The sequence below is a fragment of the Bos indicus genome, chromosome 13, assembly GCF_029378745.1.
Source record: "Bos indicus isolate NIAB-ARS_2022 breed Sahiwal x Tharparkar chromosome 13, NIAB-ARS_B.indTharparkar_mat_pri_1.0, whole genome shotgun sequence".
In the NCBI taxonomy this organism is placed as follows: Eukaryota; Metazoa; Chordata; class Mammalia; order Artiodactyla; family Bovidae; genus Bos; species Bos indicus.
In genome coordinates, this window is record NC_091772.1 from 8,020,684 (window position 1) to 8,041,914 (window position 21,231).

At 39.1% G+C, this 21,231-nt stretch overlaps 1 protein-coding gene across 2 annotated transcripts in view; it reads left to right on the plus strand.

Annotated features, from left to right (window-relative positions):
* MACROD2 (mono-ADP ribosylhydrolase 2) overlaps positions 1 to 21,231 on the plus strand; it is a 2,314,515-nt gene that overhangs the window by 596,760 nt on the left and 1,696,524 nt on the right. The gene's annotated exons all lie outside the window — the stretch shown is intronic.

Below are 21,231 nucleotides of genomic sequence, written 5' to 3' on the forward strand. Positions count from 1 at the left end.
AAATAAATTCTGTCACTGTTTCCATTGTTTCCCCATCTATTTGCCATGAAGTGATGGGACTGGATACATTATCCTAATAACCCAAAGGGATACATTATCAAAACAGTTATGACTGTGAGTGACAGAATCCATAGGGACAGTCTGGAAAATGATTTAGACTCTGAGTCATGGCATAAGGAGTAAGGGAGCTGGGGCATTTGTACCCCAATCCCTGTCAGTCATCCACTGAGAATTCAGGAGATTGTGTGAACATCCTCAGACCCCTTGTGATGTGGCTTTTGGCAGCTTGTGGGGAAGCTCTCAGGTCGAGAGGTAGATTCTGGAAATTAGGCATCCCAGGGAAGAGATGAGGCTCTAGGTATGTGGGCTGAGGACAGACAGCAGCTGCCACATTCCTTTGTGTCCATAAAGACAGGATCAAGAGCAGAAAGATCAGAAAGCATGCAAAACTATTGAAAATTGTTTTGTCAGACAGGAGCAGCCATTCCATATTTTTTACTTAGCTCTCAAGAGATAAAACCGTGTGATTTATCCATGTGTTATAGTGAGCTGTTTCCCTGCACCCTGCTTACATTCAAATATTCTGCTGATTTTAATAGCTCCAGAAATAGACGTTCTCACCTGCAGAATTTGTTTTGATGCTTACTTAGAACAGCTTAAGAGTTGAAACCTTACATTAAGAATATTAGCTCTAATTGTTAGCTGAGTACATTCTGATGTTACAGAGCTGGTTTAAACGCTGGTATCCTTCCAAACTTCCAAGCTGATTAAGAGTTCTGAAATGCAATTTATCTTCAATTTTTAAGTGTGTTTTTAATTTTCTCATTTATGCCATACATAACAGAATGGCAATTATTAAATCTAAAAGTAAGAGAATTGCTCTTCAAATCAGCAGGCTATGCATCACTTAACTCCTACAGATATCACATTCTAGAGGAACAAACTTGTGCATCCCAGTAGCAAAACGTAGTTGATAATAACATAATAATCACTGTGTATACTTGCTTGGCAAGGTATTTTCTCCACAACATTTTTGTTATTTTCCATTTTTATTTTCCCTGAAATACAAACCAGTTAGCCAAAACTAAATGAAAGCTCTGGAAATCATTTCATTTTCCATTTGTAGTTTAGGAACAAAGAACATAGGAGCAGAAGGGAAGGAAAAGGATAGTGGGTTCAATGTTGCAGCCTCAAAACAGTGTGTCCTCTGGAACCTGTGAGGGTGACCTTGTTTGGAAAAAGGGTCTTTGCAAATAAAATTAAGGATCATGAGATGGTATCTCCCAGCTTTAGGATGGGTGTAAAGTCAGAGGGAGATCTGAGACACAGGGACACACAGAGAAGAAGACCATGTAACATGGAGACAGAGGTAGGAGTCATGTATCCCCGAGTGAAGGAATGTCTGGAGGCACCAAAGCCTGGTAAAGCAAGGAAAGGTTGTTTCCTGGAGCCCATGGGGAAACATGGGCCTGCTGGCATCTTGATTTCAGATGTCTGCCTCCAGAGCTGTGACATGATAAATTATTGTTTTAGCCCACTGAGTTTATAGTAACTTGTTACAGTAGGTCTACAAATGAATATAGCAGCTGGTTTTTTTTAGTGGTAGAACCAGTTATGAAGATGTTACATATACTTGCCTATAGTTTACCAAATGCTCTCATCTGTGATCCTCAGAGCCAGATGGTGAGCTGAATGGCTCAGAGAAGGTAAATAGCCTGCCCCAGCTATACCCATGAGCTCCAGACATAGGACTACCCACAGGAGCCTGCCTCTTTGGTAGGAGGTTGAGGAGCCACTCAAGTCTGGTTGAAAGTTACAGCTCCCTGCCCAGATTTCCTCTTTTCCAGCTGGCCTTATAAAAGCTGTGCCTCGATTTCTTACTAAAGGTTCCTCTGAGGACTCCATGTTCACTGTATGGACATATCCCAGTTAATTTTTGTTTCTTGATGTGATTATTTCAGTTTGTGCTCATTGTAGAATCATTAATGTCTTCATTGAATGAACATTCCCTTAGACCCTACTAGGTGCCTACATGCGTGCATGGTCGTTTGCTCAGTCGTGTCCAACTCTGTGACCCCATGGACTGGAGCCCACCCTCTGTCCATGAAAGTTTATAGGCAAGAATACTGGGGTGGGTTGCCATTTTTTCCTCCAGTGGAGCTTCCCAACTTAGGAATTGAACCTGTGTCTCCTGTGTCTCCTGCATTGGCAGGCAGGTTCTTTATCATGGGGTCACCAGGGAGTAACCCTGACTTATTCTAAAGAACAGTAATAATTTAGTGATTTTAAAATCCAGAGATTCTAAGAAGTGTAGCTTTGATGTTTTATGAAAAAAACAACCTCTTATAACTCATAAAAATTTTAGTGTAAAATGTTTACAGTATTATAAACAATTAGTATGTGCATGTACCATGTGACTGAGGTCATGCATACCCTTTCAATATTTGGACAAGTTGGTTTTCATTAGTAGGTTTTGTTTTGTTTTTCTAATGTGCTTCCTCTTGATTAAGAGAGTACATGCTGCAAGTGTAGTGACCTGAACACCTGTTGCTCAAATACGTGCCACTGGTATTTTCTTAGAATGTCAATCACTTCATGTCTGCTTAAATTTACTGCATATACTGCTGAATTATTGATGTGGACTTGAAGGTTCGGATCTGGTTGATGTATTGTAATTAGGCCTTTGTAGCAGAGATTACTGATGTGTGTGCTGAGCCTTTGGTATCTTGCTATACCTTCTGTCTTGTGGAAGGGACCAAAAAACGTAAAGCTGTGTTTAATCTATAAAGGACATATAGTCATTCACATGACTTACAATTATTTATCTGTTGTTTCTTGATTATTAAGACTCTCACAAATTTATGGGAAATAAATGACTGCTAGCTTTAGCCTTTATGGTAGACCAGATGGTGAATCATTTGATCTTGGAAGAAGAAAAAAAAGAGTGGAAATGGAAGAAAAATGCATTCATACCTTGTTCCTAAACATCTGATCATATTATGAGATTCTCTTTTACCTTCAACCTCAAATAATATTGTTTTAAAACTCTCACATCCTGCTATATATCTCCTTTACCAGAATAACTATTCACTTTCTTTGCAGATATTTTCATTGGAAGTCCCAGTAGAAGTCATAGTTTGCCTTACAGTAAAGATAAAGAGTTTAAGTTGAGAGTCTTACCTGTGTTTGGACATAGTGTAATGTGTCAACATATATACACTGTAGTTTGAAGCAATAGCAAGTACCTTAAAGGTTCTTAAATGTGCCATGTGCTAATTGGGTGGTCAGTATCTGTGATATTAGATCTTCCCCTGCAAGAGAGTTGCTGTTTACAATTCTCATCATCTGTTTTCAACAAATACCAGTTGAAGAAGCAGGAAATTCAGTTCTTTTTTAAAAAACCTAAATTATAAATTATACATGTATTTCTTGAGGATTGACTGGAGCTCCAACAAAGAAAGTCCAAAGCACAGAAAGGACAGCACTGTCAAATTAGATTTTTGCTTTATCCTCAAGGGTAGTTTCATCCTCTTCAAACTGGGTTCTAAGCAAAGAGGAACTAAGTGGTAAAGATCGTGTGGGAAATTGAGAGTGTTTTCAAGGTCTTGTAGTTGAATTTTTATTCTCTGGTTTAAGTTTTGTTTCAAATATGGTAAATTTTAAAAATTGTAGGTATTCTGATGTTCAATTTTAAACATATGTTATATTCTCACTTCTGTTTTATCCATTCTCCTATATTCCTCCAATGACATAAAATTTTATATAAATATAGAAAAATTAATTTGCTATACTTAATAATGGATATTACATATGACTGGGAGCCAGTGGGTAATCCTGTTGATCAAGAATGTCTTCATATACATGTCCTTAGAAGGACATGGAGATTGCTCTTTTTTCAGCATACATTTTTTGAGCATCTACTTTGTGCTATGCCCTCAATGTCCAAAACAATTACAATAATTTATTCATGCTCCAGGGGCCCAAAGTTAATTAATGGAATAGAGGGAAGAGAGGATTTTGAAAGAGATACATGAGACAATTACTAAACAGAGCAATGAGATATATGTTCTGTTGTCGTTGGAGAAACAATTAGGGCCAATAGATGAAAGAGGCAGGGAGGAGAGTTTTGACTTATTATCAGAAAGAGCTTTTTAATAACCAAAACCATCCAAAAATGGAATGATACCCCCTTGGGAGCTAGCAAATACTTCTTCGTTAGAAATATGTAAACAGAGCTTCTTGTGGCTCAGAGGGTAAGGCTTCTGCCTGCAATGCAGGAGACCTGGGTTCTATCCCTGGGTCAGGAAGATCCCCTGGAGAAGGAAATGGCAACCCACTCCAGTACTCTTGCCTGGAAAATCCCATGGACAGAGAAAATCCCTGGTAGACTACAGTCCATGGGATCGCAAAGAGTCAGACACAACTGCGCAACTTCACTATAAACAGAAAGTGAATGATTTCATCTCAGAGTACCATTACGTTGGTTTGGAGGGTTAAAGAACCTCCAGCATCCTTTCTGAATTTAAAATTAACCCACTATACTCTTGAATTATGTATCTTTATTAAGGTGGGCTTCCCAAGTGGTGCAGTGATAAAGAATCTGCTCTGTCAGTGCAGGAGCTATGGGGAACATGGACTCAATTCCTGCGTCTGGAAGATTCCCACTCCAGTATGCCAGGATAGTCCCATGGACATAGGAGCCTGGTGGGCTATAGCCCTTGGGGTTGCAAAAATATTCAGATATGGCTTAGCAACTGAGCATCCACGCACGCTTCATAAGGGTAACCTACTTTACGTAGGAGGTGTCTTGTCAAAGACTTGGGCATTGGTTTGATTAGGTATCTAGGAAGTTATGACTTAAAAGTCACCAAAGTCTTGAATAATTAGTGAAGAAGCAGCAGCAAGAATTAATTAGACAATGAGGTCTCCCTAGCATATTCCCTTAGCTGCCAGTGACTTTGCACGACCCTTACTTTCCTTGCACTAAAAAACCAGGTAGTACTAAAATAAACTATACCAACAGACTTAAGCCTGGGGGGCTAAACTTATCATATTGTGTCCTAAAAAGGTATTCTAGAATTGCATTTATGGGAGTTTTTATTTATTGTTTAATCATACCTATCTTTATAGATAGGAAGTAGTAAGATTAGTACTAATGTAATTCTTTGTTTATAGAGTAGTGTTTACTTATTAGAACATATGAAGTAGTTTTAATCTGATAGAAATAGTTCTCTTCACAACACAAAAGCTGGAACACAGCAAATCTTAGAAGTAAAATCTTTTAAACTATTTGTCATTGGGAGAAATCACCTATAGTTTCATGGAGCTCTCACAGAGAATTTTTCCACAGTTTTCAGCAACATGTATATATGGAATATAGACTTTTGGTGATTCCCACTTAATATAAAATAATTCTCTGTTCCTGTTTTCATTTCCTTAAAAATTCACTAACCATTAATGTTGTTGGAATTTGGCCAATAGTTTTAAACTTTCATGTCGCAAGTAGAGGATTTCTTTGAGTACAGAAGAATGAAGTAAACTTCATAACATGAACAGAAGAGAATAGAACTTAGTTTCATATTATCCATATTATAAAGATATTATAAAGACAGTATATGAGAATTGGGGATATAGAGACCATATGTAAAAGAGCTGGTAATTATATATTTTATTCTTTTTGGGGAAAGATTGCCTTTATAAATAAGTATAAAATGGCTAAATACAAGTTCTTTAGTAGCAAAATAATAGAATTATTATTAACTTCTTATAAAATCTAAAGTAACTGGATTTAACCTTGGTGTGTGTGTATGTGAATTAAGTTGCATTTCTTTTATTTGTGCCTCTTTTGACTGAAGGCAGAGATTGTTGGATAGCAGATCTATTTGTGAAACCTTATTGGGAACATCCAAATTGGCAAAATGATTTGGTGCCCATCTGCAATAAATCAGGATGTACATCTGACTAGGTTGGGGCTTCATGCCAGTGCCTGTCTCAGCATGTTCAGTTTTTAACTAAATTCTGTCAAATTTTTGAGTCATATTATAATTAATGTCACAGACATTTTATACATCCTTCTTATGGAAGTGCCTATCTATGTGACTGTGGTTCTAGTCGGACGTGGTCTGGCTGTCTTCTTGGCCATGATGTGACTTGGAGCACCTCCTGCATGTGATAAGCTTTCTCGCTCCCCTCTCCCATTTTCTGCCCGCTCTACTTTCACTCCTGGATTGATCCTGGGAAAGTGGCTGGGAAATTCTGCTGCCCTGTGGAAGGGAGCTCATGTAAGTACTGAGATGTTTAGAGGTGATTTATATGGTGTCCTAGTTTGGATTCTTCAAAAAATACAACCTGAGACGATAACTTGAATACAGTTGTTGTTCAGCCACCCAGCCATGCCCGATTCTTTGTGACCCCATGGACTGCAGCACACCAGGCTTTCCTGTCCTTCACCATCTCTCGGAGCGTGCTCAAATTCATGTCCTTTGAATCAGTGATGCCAACCATCTCATCCTCTGTCATCCCCTTCTCCTCCTGCCTTCGATCTTTCCCAGCATCAGGGTCTTTTCCAATGAATTGGCTCTTCGCATCAGGTGGCCAAAGTATTGGAGTTTCAGCTTCAGCATCAGTCCTTCCAGTGGATTGGAGTTTCAGCTTCAGGATTAGTCCTTCCAGTGGATATTCAGGTTTGGTTTCCTTTAGGATTGACTGGTTTGATCTTGTAATCCAAGGGACTCTCAGGATACAGTAGTTTATTTGATAAACCTTGTTTCTTAGGAAACAAGGGTGAGGGCAAGGAGAGCAAGTCATCCCCCGGAAAGGGTATTTTAATGAGCAGATTAAGGATATGTACAAGTAGAGCTCAGATCTCTGGGCATCTGTGTCAGATGGCCTCAGAATTGACAATTCTCCATGCGGCATCCCAAGCAATATTTAAAACACACAAATCAGATAACATTACCACCCCTGCCTAAACCCTCAAATGGGGTCCCACTGCACTGAGAACAAAGCCCATGCTGTAGATCCGGCTCAGCTGCCTCTGAGACTGCTCTGCCCACCCCCCAGCCCTCGCCTCCCACCACTGTGCCTGCACCTCCCTCAGCTCTGTCCACACTGGCCTGCTTCCTGGTCCAGGCTCACCGGGAGCTGCCTCCCTCCTCAGGATGCCAGTCTTCCCTCCCCGCCGCTCCTGCCAGGATTCTCTTCCCTGCTGCACCTTCACCTAGCTGGCCCTGCTGTCGTCCAGCTGTCAGCTCAGAAGGTACCTCCTCTGCTGACCAGCCCCCTCCCTCACTAGTCATCTCCATCTGTAACCCTCCTCACTTTTCTTCATAGCATGTATTACAGTCTGAAAGATTATCTCATGTATCTCTGAGTCCACATGTTTGTTCTCTGCCTCCCTGACCTCAGCCTCCCTCCAAGTGGAAGTTCTGTGTGAGCTGGGACTTGATGTGTCTTGTTTCACTGCTGGATCCCTAATGCCCAGAACTTCCTGTTCCATTTGTGTAATATTTTGAGCCAAACACAGTTTCCCTGCCAAATTTCCAGTGTTCTGTTTCACCTAGGGAGCAGGAGGGGACATAACAATTTTTTGCAGAGCAGAGTACCCACACATGCAGGGTGACACTTCTTTTAGCTTGTTGCTGCTGCTAAGTACTTCAGTCGTGTCTGACTCTGTGCGACCCCAGAGACGGCAGCCCACCAGGCCCCCCCGTCCCTGGGATTCTCCAGACAAGAACACTGGAGTGGGTTGCCATTTCCTTCTCCAATGCATGAAAGTGAAAAGTGAAAGTGAAGTGGCTCAGTAGTTTCCTACTCCTAGTGACCCCATGGACTGCAGCCCACCAGGCTCCTCCATGGGATTTGCCAGACAAGAGTACTGGAGTGGGGTGCCATTGCCTTCTCCGTTCTTTTAGCTTACCTGACCAGATTTAGGTAATCAGACACAAAACGTAACAAATCTCCTCTCCCTCTGTTCTTCCTTGACTCTTGCTTACCCAGGGGCCTGGAGGAGGTGGGCTGGTGGTAGAAGAAGAGAGTGTAGGAGGGAGTGAGGGGGTAACTTGTATGAAAATAATTTGATCCCACATTTAGGGAAGGAGGGCAATGTAAAAGCCCTGAGTGAGTAGCAGTGGGTGCTCTTCACAACTGGGCCCATTTTTGCACAGGTGGATTTATCAGCACTCACACCATTGAAATATTTTAGAAAATGGTTCATCAGTAAAAAGGAGTTATATCTAATTTTCCCTAGTATTAACTTTAAAGAGAATTAATAAAATACATTTGGCATGTGTACCATAAATTATTCTTATAAGCTTTGGAAACTGAAAAACAATGCTGCTGGTATGTTGGTAGGTTGCTTAGCTTTCTTTTCTAGAGATTGGGACCTTTTGTCTTGCTTTGTCCTCAAATGCAGAGACTGTAAGTTTTGGTAAGATGTGACTCGCATGTTCCTGCTGGTTAATGGAGTGGAGGTGGGCTGGGACGAAGGATTAGACATAAAGGCTGCCATTGCCAGTTTCTGGATGTTAGGAACCTGCCTCACGTGTGAACGTCTTGCTCTTTCATCATCAGGAAACTGTCTTACAATTCTTTAAAAGGTCCTAGTAGCTTTTGATAACTCACAGATAATTATGGTTCAGATTCAGTTATCTGAAATACTGTGTCTTCACATACATTTTAAAGAACAAGTTGTCATGTTAGTACTCTTAATTACTAACAGAGTCATAGTCTTAATATTCACCTGAGCTGAGTGTAGACTTTCAAAAGAGTCCCAATTTATTCAAAATAAAATTCTAAATGGAGATGAATTTGAGCAAACTCTGAGAGCTAGTGAAGGACAGGGAAGCCTGGTGGGTCGCAAAGAGTCAGACAGGACTTAGCAGCTGAACAACAAACAGCAACAAAAATTCTAAAATCAGGAAAATGATGGGTCGGTATCTTCATATTTCCCTTGTTTACATACAGGACATTTTCAAGTTTGTCTTGTCTAAGAACTTGGTTATGTTTATCACCCAGATGGTGTTTTACCACATGAGCAATTAATATAATTGGAGACTATGAAGTGTTTATGTCAAGGCGAGAAGCAGTGGAAGCTTCAATGTGATAATGTAGACAGCTGAACATATTTTACTGTGTGCTTCTAACCTCCTCTTTCTCTGCCCTTCCCCTTCTATTTTTATATTAAACGGAAAAGAAGGGGAGTTCACAAAGGCACCCAGAAACTGGCAGTTTCCTGAAAATGTGGTATATTTCTAATTTCCATATATTTCTTTCAGTGGGGTGGCCCTGGGAGCACAATTACCTTCAGTGTTGACAGGTGTAAAAAAAATGCAGATTCTGCCAGTTCGTGATTGAAATGTTATACTGACTGACTTTTCTGAAACTGGCATGATGGGTAACAGAGATGTTGCTGGGTCAGGTGATGTTGTCATAATCCCTGTGTTGAACTCCTGAGCAGGAAAGTCCTATGTCAAGGTGCGTTAGTACCACCTCACATCAGCCCCTTGAAGGGTTGGCAAGCGATAGTTCTTTAACTCTCCCAGCCCCACTCTCTCTTCAGAGGGGCTCAAGGAACGAAAGTCAGACAAAACCTCTGAACACTCTATAATAAGCTCACATTTTTTATGCTTCATCTAGATTTCATTTTCTTATATGATAATGATCTGCCAGCCATATAAGAAGCCCCTTCCTGTTCCATGTTGCAGTGTACAGCACTTAAGAATTCTCTTAGTAGGAGGACCCTCCTCATGTAATGAGTGCATTCCCCACCAAAGTGTAGTCAAAAACGGTACATCATGTTATATCTTAATTAGAGAATTGACCTCTCTAAATACAAAGTTGTGGTAAATCCTTGCTAAAGTTTCATACCTTTAAATCCCAAATAATGCATTGTTCTCTCAGTTTGGATATACTTCATATATATTTTATGTGAGTGTATATATATATATATATATATACACACACACACACCATTATATGTATATATATATATATATATATATGTACACATCATTTTATATATGTATATTATGAGTCCCATTTTATGGGAGTGTATATGGGTGTACATTTGGCCCTTGATCAACACAGATTTGAACTGAAAAAGTCCACATTTTTTTTAATAAATATATCTTTAGCCAGTTTATTCTTGGATGTGGAACATGCAGATATGGAGGGCCACTATGAGACTTGAGAATCCTTGGATTTTGGTATCCTCAGAGGTGGATCCTGGAACCAGTTCCTTGAAGATACTGAAGAATGATTATGTTACCTGGAGTGAAAGAAACTGACTGTATTACTATTTGCTTCTGGTTTCTCTTGATGCTCATATCTCTTATAATAGGATGTGATATATCTCACTGCTCACATCTTAAATTTAAGAAAAAAATTTGATAAATAGATCCTTTAAATCTTGATTCTGAGACTCACCTGTTTACTCAAAGAGTGAGCTGATCATAATAAATGTATATTACTACAGGGAACTGCCAGTCATGAAAGAAGACGAAACTCCAAGCAACTGGGGAGGGGAAAACTTACAGGCTCAATTTGAACCACATCTTGGTTGTTTAGATTTTACATTAACTGTTAACATTTTAGAAATTCAACATATTGTTCATAAAATCTGTATTTCCAGACCTCTTTGAATGATCTGAAGGTCTGACATGGCTGAAGCTAAATGTTAAAGTGTTGATTGCTGTCTCCACCGCTCCCTTTTGTATTTTTCTCACCTTACTCCTACATTTATCTTGGAGGTCTGGGCATTGCTGGCATTTGGCAAAGCATCCGTGTTCTAAACCAAACTAATCCTTGGCATCATGTCACATGCTGCTCTTTATTTAGTTGCTGTGATGGAATTGAAAAAAAAAAAATTATCGACATTAAGGGAAAAAATGGTATCATTTGTTTTACTTTAGAATTTCTTTTTTTTTTTTAATTTTATTTTATTTTTAAACTTTACGTAATTGTATTAGTTTTGCCAAATATCAAAATGAATCCGCCACAGGTATACATGTGTTCCCCATCCTGAACCCTCCTCCCTCCTCCCTCCCCATACCATCCCTCTGGGTCGTCCCAGTGCACTAGCCCCAAGCATCCAGTATCGTGCATTGAACCTGGACTGGCGACTCGTTTCTTACATGATATTTTACATGTTTCAATGCCATTCTCCCAAATCTTCCCACCCTCTCCCTCTCCCACAGAGTCCATAAGACTGTTCTATACATCAGTGTCTCTTTTGCTGTCTTGTACACCGGGTTATTGTTACCATCTTTCTAAATTCCATATATATGCGTTAGTATACTGTATTTATGTTTTTCCTTCTGGCTTACTTCACTCTGTATAATAGGCTCCAGTTTCATCCACCTCATTAGAACTGATTCAAATGTATTCTTTTTAATGGCTGAGTAATACTCCATTGTGTATATGTACCACAGCTTTCTTATCCATTCATCTGCTGATGGACATCTAGGTTGCTTCCATGTCTTGGCTATTATAAACAGTGCTGCGATGAACATTGGGGTACACGTGTCTCTTTCCCTTCTGGTTTCCTCAGTGTGTATGCCCAGCAGTGGGATTGCTGGATCATAAGGCAGTTCTATTTCCAGTTTTTTAAGGAATCTCCACACTGTTCTCCATAGTGGCTGTACTAGTTTGCATTCCCACCAACAGTGTAAGAGGGTTCCCTTTTCTCCACACCCTCTCCAGCATTTATTATTTGTAGACTTTTGGATCGCAGCCATTCTGACTGGTGTGAAATGGTACCTCATAGTGGTTTTGATTTGCATTTCTCTGATAATGAGTGATGTTGAGCATCTTTTCATGTGTTTGTTAGCCATCTGTATGTCTTCTTTGGAGAAATGTCTATTTAGTTATTTGGCCCATTTTTTGATTGGGTCGTTTATTTTTCTGGAGTTGAGCTGTAGGAGTTGCTTGTATATTTTTGAGATTAGTTGTTTGTCAGTTGCTTAATTTGCTATTATTTTCTCCCATTCTGAAGGCTGTCTTTTCACCTTGCTAATAGTTTCCTTTGATGTGCAGAAGCTTTTAAGTTTAATTAGGTCCCATTTGTTTATTTTTGCTTTTATTTCCAATATTCTGGGAGGTGGGTCATAGAGGATCCTGCTGTGGTGTATGTCCGAGAGTGTTTTGCCTATGTTCTCCTCTAGGAGTGTTATAGTTTCTGGTCTTACGTTTAGATCTTTAATCCATTTTGAGTTTATTTTTGTGTATGGTATTAGAAAGTGTTCTAGTTTCATTCTTTTACAAGTGGTTGACCAGATTTCCCAGCACCACTTGTTAAAGAGATTGTCTTTAATCCATTGTATATTCTTGCCTCCTTTGTCAAAGATAAGGTGTCCATATGTGCGTGGATTTATCTCTGGGCTTTCTATTTTATTCCATTGATCTATATTTCTGTCTTTGTGCCAGTACCATACTGTCTTGATGACTGTGGCTTTGTAGTAGAGCCTGAAGTCAGGTAGGTTGATTCCTCCAGTTCCATTCTTCTTTCTCAAGATCGCTTTGGCTATTGGAGGTTTTTTGTATTTGCATACAAATTGTGAAATTATTTGTTCTAGCTCTGTGAAGAATACTGTTGGTAGCTTGATAGGGATTGCGTTGAATCTATAAATTGCTTTGGGTAGTATACTCATTTTCACTATATTGATTCTTCCAATCCATGAACATGGTATATTTCTCCATCTATTAGTGTCCTCTTTGATTTCTTTCACCAGTGTTTTATAGTTTTCTATATATAGGTCTTTAGTTTCTTTAGGTAGATATATTCCTAAGTATTTTATTCTTTCCGTTGCAATGGTGAATGGAATTGTTTCCTTAATTTCTCTTTCTATTTTCTCATTATTAGTGTATAGGAATGCAAGGGATTTCTGTGTGTTGATTTTATATCCTGCAACTTTACTATAGTCATTGATTATTTCTAGTAATTTTCTGGTGGAATCTTTAGGGTTTTCTATGTAGAGGATCATGTCATCTGCAAATAGTGAGAGTTTTACTTCTTCTTTTCCAATTTGGATTCCTTTTATTTCTTTTTCTGCTCTGATTGCTGTGGCCAAAACTTCCAAAACTATGTTGAATAGTAATGGTGAAAGTGGGCACCCTTGTCTTGTTCCTGACTTTAGAGGAAATGCTTTCAATTTTTCCCCATTGAGGATAATGTTTGCTATGGGTTTGTCATATATAGCTTTTATTATGTTGAGGTATGTTCCTTCTATTCCTGCTTTCTGGAGAGTTTTTATCATAAATGGATGTTGAATTTTGTCAAAGGCTTTCTCTGCATCTATTGAGATAATCATATGGTTTTTATTTTTCAATTTGTTAATGTGGTGTATTACATTGATTAATTTGCAGATATTGAAGAATCCTTGCATCCCTGGGATAAAGCCCACTTGATCATGGTGTATGATCTTTTTAATGTGTTGTTGGATTCTGATTGCTAGAATTTTGTTAAGGATTTTTGCATCTATGTTCATCAGTGATATTGGCCTGTAGTTTTCTTTTTTTGTGGCATCTTTGTCAGGTTTTGATATTAGGGTGATGGTGGCCTCATAGAATGAGTTTGGAAGTTTGCCTTCCTCTGCAATTTTTTGGAAGAGTTTGAGCAGGATAGGTGTCAGCTCTTCTCTAAATTTTTGGTAGAATTCAGCTGTGAAGCCGTCTGGACCGGGGCTTTTGTTTGCTGGAAGATTTTTGATTACAGTTTCAATTTCCATGCTTGTGATGGGTCTGTTAAGATTTTCTATTTCTTCCTGGTCCAGTTTTGGAAAGTTGTACTTTTCTAAGAATTTGTCCATTTACTTTTTTTTTTAAAACAAAAGAAAGCTTACACAGACATTTCTTTTCTTTCCAAAATGATCTGTCACTCAATGTTCTATATCTTGAGCAGGGTTTAGATATTTATAAGTATATACATTTGTTAAAACTCAAAGAATGAACAGTTACAACTTTTGCTTTTCATTGCATGCAAATTTTATAAAATGAAAGTAAATATTGAACTATATTTAATCATATGCATACACAGAAACATTTATGGAGAATTTTTCTGATTCTGAAAACCACTTTGCAGTGCTCCAGAATGGATTACTGAGTAGGTAGAGGTACATATACATATAGAGGCCTAGACATGTAATAGAGGAAGCGCAGTTACATGGTAATTGTAGAATCTAGGTAGTAGGTACATGGGATTTCACTTTACAATGCTTTCAACTTTGCTGTATGATTGAACATTTTCATAATTAAATGTTGGGGAAAATAATCTGCAACTAAATATGACTCTAATTTGCATGCAGTTTATGCTTTTGGGAAGATTTTTTTCAAACTAAATGCTGTAAAATTTTACATAATGAATTAATGAAGCAGGGAATTATTGTAAATTTTTGAATCTGCCTCTCTAGGATTAATTTTCAAAGAATTTTTTTCATTAAAAAAAAGGGTGATTTGCAAATGTAATAATAGGATATTTTTATTCTGTAGGAAATTGTCTTTTGTTCATTTTCTTCCTCTTTCCTATATCTGTTTTCATATGACCAATATGTCTCAAATAGTGTTCCCTGGGCTACATAAATTCCAGATATTTTATACTGCATATGTGGGATATGAGTTCATTTTGACTGATGGTAATTTCACTTTATACTTTGCAGGGTGAAGCCATTTAGGATTTAAATGTTGAATGCGTATATTTTTTGTAAGTAATGGATATATTGGTACAATTTAACAGGCAGTTTGTTTGTCTCTCACAGACTGTTTCTTCCCTACATTTAAAAACTTCTAATCTGCAATTATGGACTTCCAAGGTGGCTCAGTGGTAAAGAACCTTCCTGCCAATGCAGGAGACATGGGTTCAATCCCTGAGTCAGCAAGATCGCCTGGAAAAGGAAATGGCAATCCACTCCAGTATTCTTGTCTGGGAAATCTCATGGACAGAGGAGCCTACCAGGCTATAGTCCACAGGATGGCAAAAGAGTTGGACACAACTTAGTGACTAGAACACACACACACACACACACACACACACACACACACATTCTTTGATTATAAATAGCAAGTTGTGGCACTATTAAAAGTAACTTTATTGTAAATATTTGAAATGGCAAGATGTTGAAGGCAATGGCTCAACCTTCCAGTCCTAAGCAGTAGTCTACTTTTTGATTAAACAATGTATGTTGTTAATGGTAACATTTGGATTGTCAGTGGGCAGAGTTTGGCTATGAAGTGTTCAAGTAAAGCTGTTTCCTCCCTTTTGGAAAAGAAGAGTGAAAGTGAAATTTGCTCAGTCATGTCCAACTCTTCGCGACCCCATGGACTATAAAGTCCCTAAAATTCTCCAGGTCAAAATACTGGAGTGGGTAGCTATTCCCTTCTCCAGGGGATCTTCCCTACCCAGGGTTTGAACCCATGTCTCCCACATTATGCGTGGATTCCTTACCAACTGAGCTATCAGGGAAGCCCTTGGAAAAGAAACCCACCACCAGTTAGGTTATCTCCAGTGAAATGAAGCGGTTTATAGGATTGTAAAGTCCAGAATTTTTTCCACATGACTCTAAATTGAATTTAGCTTTTTTCAAGATATTTAATTATTTTATTAAAGCACCATTTGCATTACATTATCAGACATCTTTGAAATGCAGATCATTCTCTGTAAATACCACCACTGGAGAGACCATAGACCTCACTTCTCCTTATTTTGTAAGACTTCTATTCCTTATCAAAGAACAGCAATCTCCTCTGCGACCAAGTTGAGTCTTAGTGAAATCAGTTTTTCGCTCAAACATTTCCATATCATTAAAATTTACTAGAAGTCAGGTCAGTCAGTTCATCTAACATTCAATGAATGCCTATTAGGCTGGCTTCTGGGAATGCAAACATAAATAAGGCATAGTCCCTGCACTTGAAGATGTCTCATGCTCTTACAAAATGCTGCAGTGGCAAAAAGGAGACACAAACAAATATTTAATGGAGGAATATTCTAGATGAATTAAAATACTATTCATCTAATGACTCTTTTTGGAAGTATTATTAGGTTAAATGTATTCTTGACATTTATTTGTAAGTAGTGAAATAAAATTATTTCTTTCTGATATAGTTTTAGAACATAGAGAAGAGCTCAGCATGTGGATTTTGTTTTTAAGTCATTTTAATTTTAGTTTTTATGGGTGGTAGCATAGTACATGGAGAAGGCAATGGCACCCCACTCCAGTACTTTTGCTTAGAAAATCCCATGGACAGAGGAGCCTGGTAGGCTGCAGTCCATGAGGTCGTGAAGAGTTGGACACGACTGAAGCAACTTAGCAGCAGCAGCAGCAGCAGCATAGTACAATAGAATGAGCAGAATGGGTTTAGAATCAAATATATCTTGACTTCTATCCTTCACTTACTAACTTAGTGGTCTAGATCTCAGACTTATTTAATTCCCCCATATCTCTCTTCATCAACTGTAAAATATAAGCAGAATACCTGCCTCTTGTGAAAATTAAAAATTTAATGGAATAATGCCTAAAACCCTCAAATCCTTACAGAAGGAATGCAATGAGTGGTAAATATTGTTGCTGTTGTCATGATGATGAGGAAGGGGATGGAGATGAAGTGGAGGAGGAGGAGGATAAAGATACTGATGAGGATGCTGATTTTATTTGGGTACCTAGAGAATCAAACCTGAGACAGATTCTACTGTCAGTAGCTGAGGTAGAAGCTGTTCCCAAGGAGCACTGATAGGGGAGTGAAGAAATAGGAGAGAGAAGGAAGAAAGCCAATAAGTGGGTGGGCAACTGGAATGTGATAATGCTTAGGAGTTCTGAGAGACAGTGTAGAACATGGACCTCAGAGTTATCCCACCTGAGAGATAAGGGAGCTGGGGTGTTTGTTCATCAACTCCAGCCAGCCATTAGTTGAGGGCAGCTCTAATGGGCCTGAATTCCTTGGCATTCACAGCCTGCCATGTGCATAGGCACAGTGGTCTTTGGCAGGTAGAGGAGGTGCTCAGGCAGTGATTCAGGTGTTGACTGTTGGCAGCCAGCCTGGTTTGCTGAAATGGTCAGAGCTGGAGGTGTACGGACAGAACCCTGATGGCATCTGTCCATGTGATGACGATGAGACCACTTGATGAAGGTGGGGCATGATGTGTCTCTCTGAGAAGTGAAATGTAAATGTAGATGATTAGATGTAGGGATAAGCCTGTCTAGGAGAAAAGACACTATGTCTCTGCCTACCTGCACACACTTTATCTGACAGTCTTGAACTTATTCTAGCCTCGGCCAGTGAGTCGTTTTATTTTCCCACAAGTTTCCTCTGTACACAAGATCCCCTGTCTGGCCCTGGGTGGGTTTTGTGCACTGGCAGCTGCTCTTTGGATCTGAGACTCCAATGTTCATTATTCCAGACTTCCTTCCTGGAGTGCTATGCCTGTCTCATCCAGCAAGCTTGGTCTGGGATGATCTACTCATTACCGCCTGCAGGATCCCTTAGTAGTTATGATTCAACTGTAACCCACACCTAATGAGCAGGAAGAAGCAGTTCCACCACTTGCTTGCATTGTTTGAGGAGGTATCCCACCATCTCCCAATTTAATTATGGGATGTGTTTGCTGGGCAGGAGAGCAAGTGAGATATGTTTTCTGCATTTTGTTTTGCTCATAACTGAATCAGAGTAATTAAGCAATCATGTGGGGTGTCAGCAATAACTTTTGTGAACATTAAGATAGTCTATTTCATAACATCAAAATGCTTTGTTTGTCCAAGTTCACTTTTGAGAAACTGTGGTGATTGTTAGGAAAGCACTATTAATTTGAAGGCGTGGAGGAGAGAGATAAGGCTCCTCTCCTAGAACAGTGTATGTTCAGGTAGCTATTATATTTGGGAGGCAATGAAGGTGTCTTCTCTAATAAATCTCAGAAGGTATACAAGCCATAAACCATTATTTACATATATGGGTATAGAGATAGCTGTATACACATATATTATTTCAGCCATGTCCTAGACACCTAACAAAGATGGAATTGCAATGGTTGTTTGCAATGTCAAAGACAAAACAGTAAACTCTAACCAGAGTTCTTTTAAAATTCACGAGTATAGTCTATGTTTTTATTTTGAAAAATGAGAGTAAGTTATTATGGGAATGAATGTATTAGCAATAGCTCTATTTAAATAAGTGCAGGAAAATAGATCTCCTTATTAATTTTTGAAGCATTAAACGCTATGTATCCACACTGTGCAAATGAGGATTTATTGAAACCCTCTTTAAACATGCTAAAAATCTGTCACAGATGGCAATGTGAAATGGTTTCTTTAACCTTTCTTGTACTGATAGCATCAACTATTGAGGTTAGCATTTCAGTAGATATAATGCAGTCATCATAATAGGCATGTTGTTGACTAATATGAGGTTTGCTGAAATGGAATAAAGAGTCCTCTGGGAGGAAGAAAGAAGCAAATGTCTTACAAATCTACTTTCCCACCATGATTAGAAGACGGGTGATATTTTGCTACTCTTCATAAATGGTTCCCTTAACATTCTGACTAGTTCAAGGAAAATAAGGGCCGTGAGAGTCATTATTATTCTTACTTAGGGAGCCCGTTTTACAATGCTGGTGGGGAGAAAGTGGAAAGTACATTTTGCTATCTATGTTTCCTCGTCTTCTCACCTGCACTGTCAGACACATCCTTGTCCTTCCTACTCCACCTGGCAGGCTTTACCCTACCTGTATAGCCGGGTCATATCATCAGAGATCTTTAAAGATTATATTCAGAGAAAGGGGAATAGTAGTTTCACAATGTACTACCTAACCCTGATGGCCTTCTCTCACATTTAGAAAGGAACATGAAGACTTGGGCTCTAATTTGACAAAAGTGGGAAGTATGTCTGTTGTCGCACATCATTGTAATCCCAGTGCCTGGAAAAGTATATTGTTACAGTGGGACTCAATATATACTCAATCAATACATAAATTAATGGAGAGTAGAAAATAATACAGTGAAAAGATCATTTTAAGTATTTTTTTTCCACTTTCTTGCTGTATGACACATTTCTTGCTGACAGAATGTGGTCCACTGGAGAAGGGAATGGCAAACTACTTCAGTATTCTTGCCTTGAGAACCCCATGAACACAATGAAAAGGCAAAAAGATATGACACTGAAAGATGAACTCCCTAGGTCGGTATTTGCCCAATATGCTACTGGAGATCAGTGGAGAAATAACTCCAGAAAGAATGAAGGGACAGAGCCAAAGCAAAAACAACACCCAGTTGTGGATGTGACCGGTGATAGAAGCAAAGTCCAATGCTGTAAAGAGCAATATTGCATAGGAACCTTGAATGTTAGGTCCATGAATCAAGGCAAATTGGAAGTGGTCAAACAGGAGATGGCAAGAATAAACATCGACATTCTAGGAATCAGTGAGCTGAGATGGACTGGAATGGGTGAATTTAACTCAGATGACCATTATATCTATGACTGTGAGCAGGAATCCCTTAGCCATCATAGTCAGCTAAAGAGTCTGAAATGCAGTACTTGGATGCAATAACAAAAACAAGAGAATGATCTCTGTTTCCAAGGCAAACCATTCAATATCACTCTAATCCAAGTCTATGCCCCAACCAGTAATGCTGAAGAAGCTGAAGGTGAATGGCTCTCTGAAGACCTACAAGGCTTTTAGAACTAACAGTCAAAAAAGATGTCCTTTTCATTATAGGGGACTGGAATGCAAAGGTAGAAAGTCAAGAAACACCTGGAGTAACAGGCAAATTTGGTCTTTGAGTAGAGAATGAAGCAGGGCAAAGGCTAATAGAGTGTTGCCAAGAGAATGCCCTGGTCATAGCAAATACCCTCTTCCAACAACACAAGAGAGCACTCTGCACATGGACATCACCAGATGGTCAACACTGAAATCAGATTGATTATATTCTTTGCAGCCAAAGATGGAGAAGCTCTATAAAGTCAGCAAAAACAAAATTGGGAGCTGACTGTGGCTCAGATCATGAACTTCTTATTGCCAAATTCAGACTTAAATTGAAGAAAGTGGGAAAACGACTAGAACATTCAGGTATGACCTAAATCAAATCCCTTAGGATTATACAGTGGAACTGACAAATAGATTTAAGGGACTAGATCTGATACACAGAGTGCCTGATGAACTATGGATGGAGATTCGTGACATTGTACAGGAGACAGGGATCAAGACCATCCCTGAGAAAAAGAAATGCAAAAAGGTAAAATGGCTGTCTGAAGAGTCCTTACAAATAGCTGTGAAAAGAAGAGAAGTGAAAAGCAAAGGAGAAAGGGAAAGATATAAGCATTTGAATGCAGGGTTCCAAAGAATAGCAAGGAGAGATAAGAAAGCCTTTCTCAGGGATCAGTGCAAAGAAATAGAGGAAAACAACAGAATGGGAAAGACTAGAGATCTCTTCAAGAAAATTAGAGATACCAAGGGAAGATTTCATGCAAAGATGGGCTCGATAAAGGACAGAAATGGTATGGACCTAACAGAAGCAGAAGATATTAAGAAGAGGTGGCAAGAATACACAGAAGAACTGTACAAAAGAGATCTTCATGACCCAGATAATGACAATGGTGTGATCACTGACCTAGAGCCGGACATCCTGGAATGTGAAGTCAAGTGGGCCTTAGGAAGCATCACTACGAGCAAAGCTAGTGGAGGTGATGGAATTCCAGTTGATCTATTTCAAATCCTAAAAATGAAGCTGTGAAAGTGCTGCACTCCATATGCCAACAAATTTGGAAAACTCAGCAGTGGCCACAGGACTAGAAAAAGTCAGTTTTCATTCCAATGCCAAAGAAAAGCAATGCCAAAGAATGCTCAAACTACCACACAATTGAACTCATCTCACACGCTAGTAAAGTAATGCTCAATATCTCCAAGCCAGGCTTGTGAGAATATGTGAACCGTGAACTTCCAGATGTTCAAGCTGGATTTAGAAAAGGCAGAGGAACCAGAGATCAAATTGCCAACATGCGCTGGATCTTCGAAAAAGCAAGGGAGTTCCAGAAAAACATCTATTTCTGCCTTATTAACTATGCCAAAGCCTTCGACTGTGTGGATCACAATAAACTGTGGAAAATTCTGAAAGAGATGGGAATACCAGACCACCTGACCTGCCTCTATGCAGAGAAACCTATATGGAGGTCAGGAAGCAACAGTTAGAACTGGACATGGAACAACAGACTGGTTCCAAATAGGAAAAGGAGTACGTCAAGGCTGTATATTGTCAC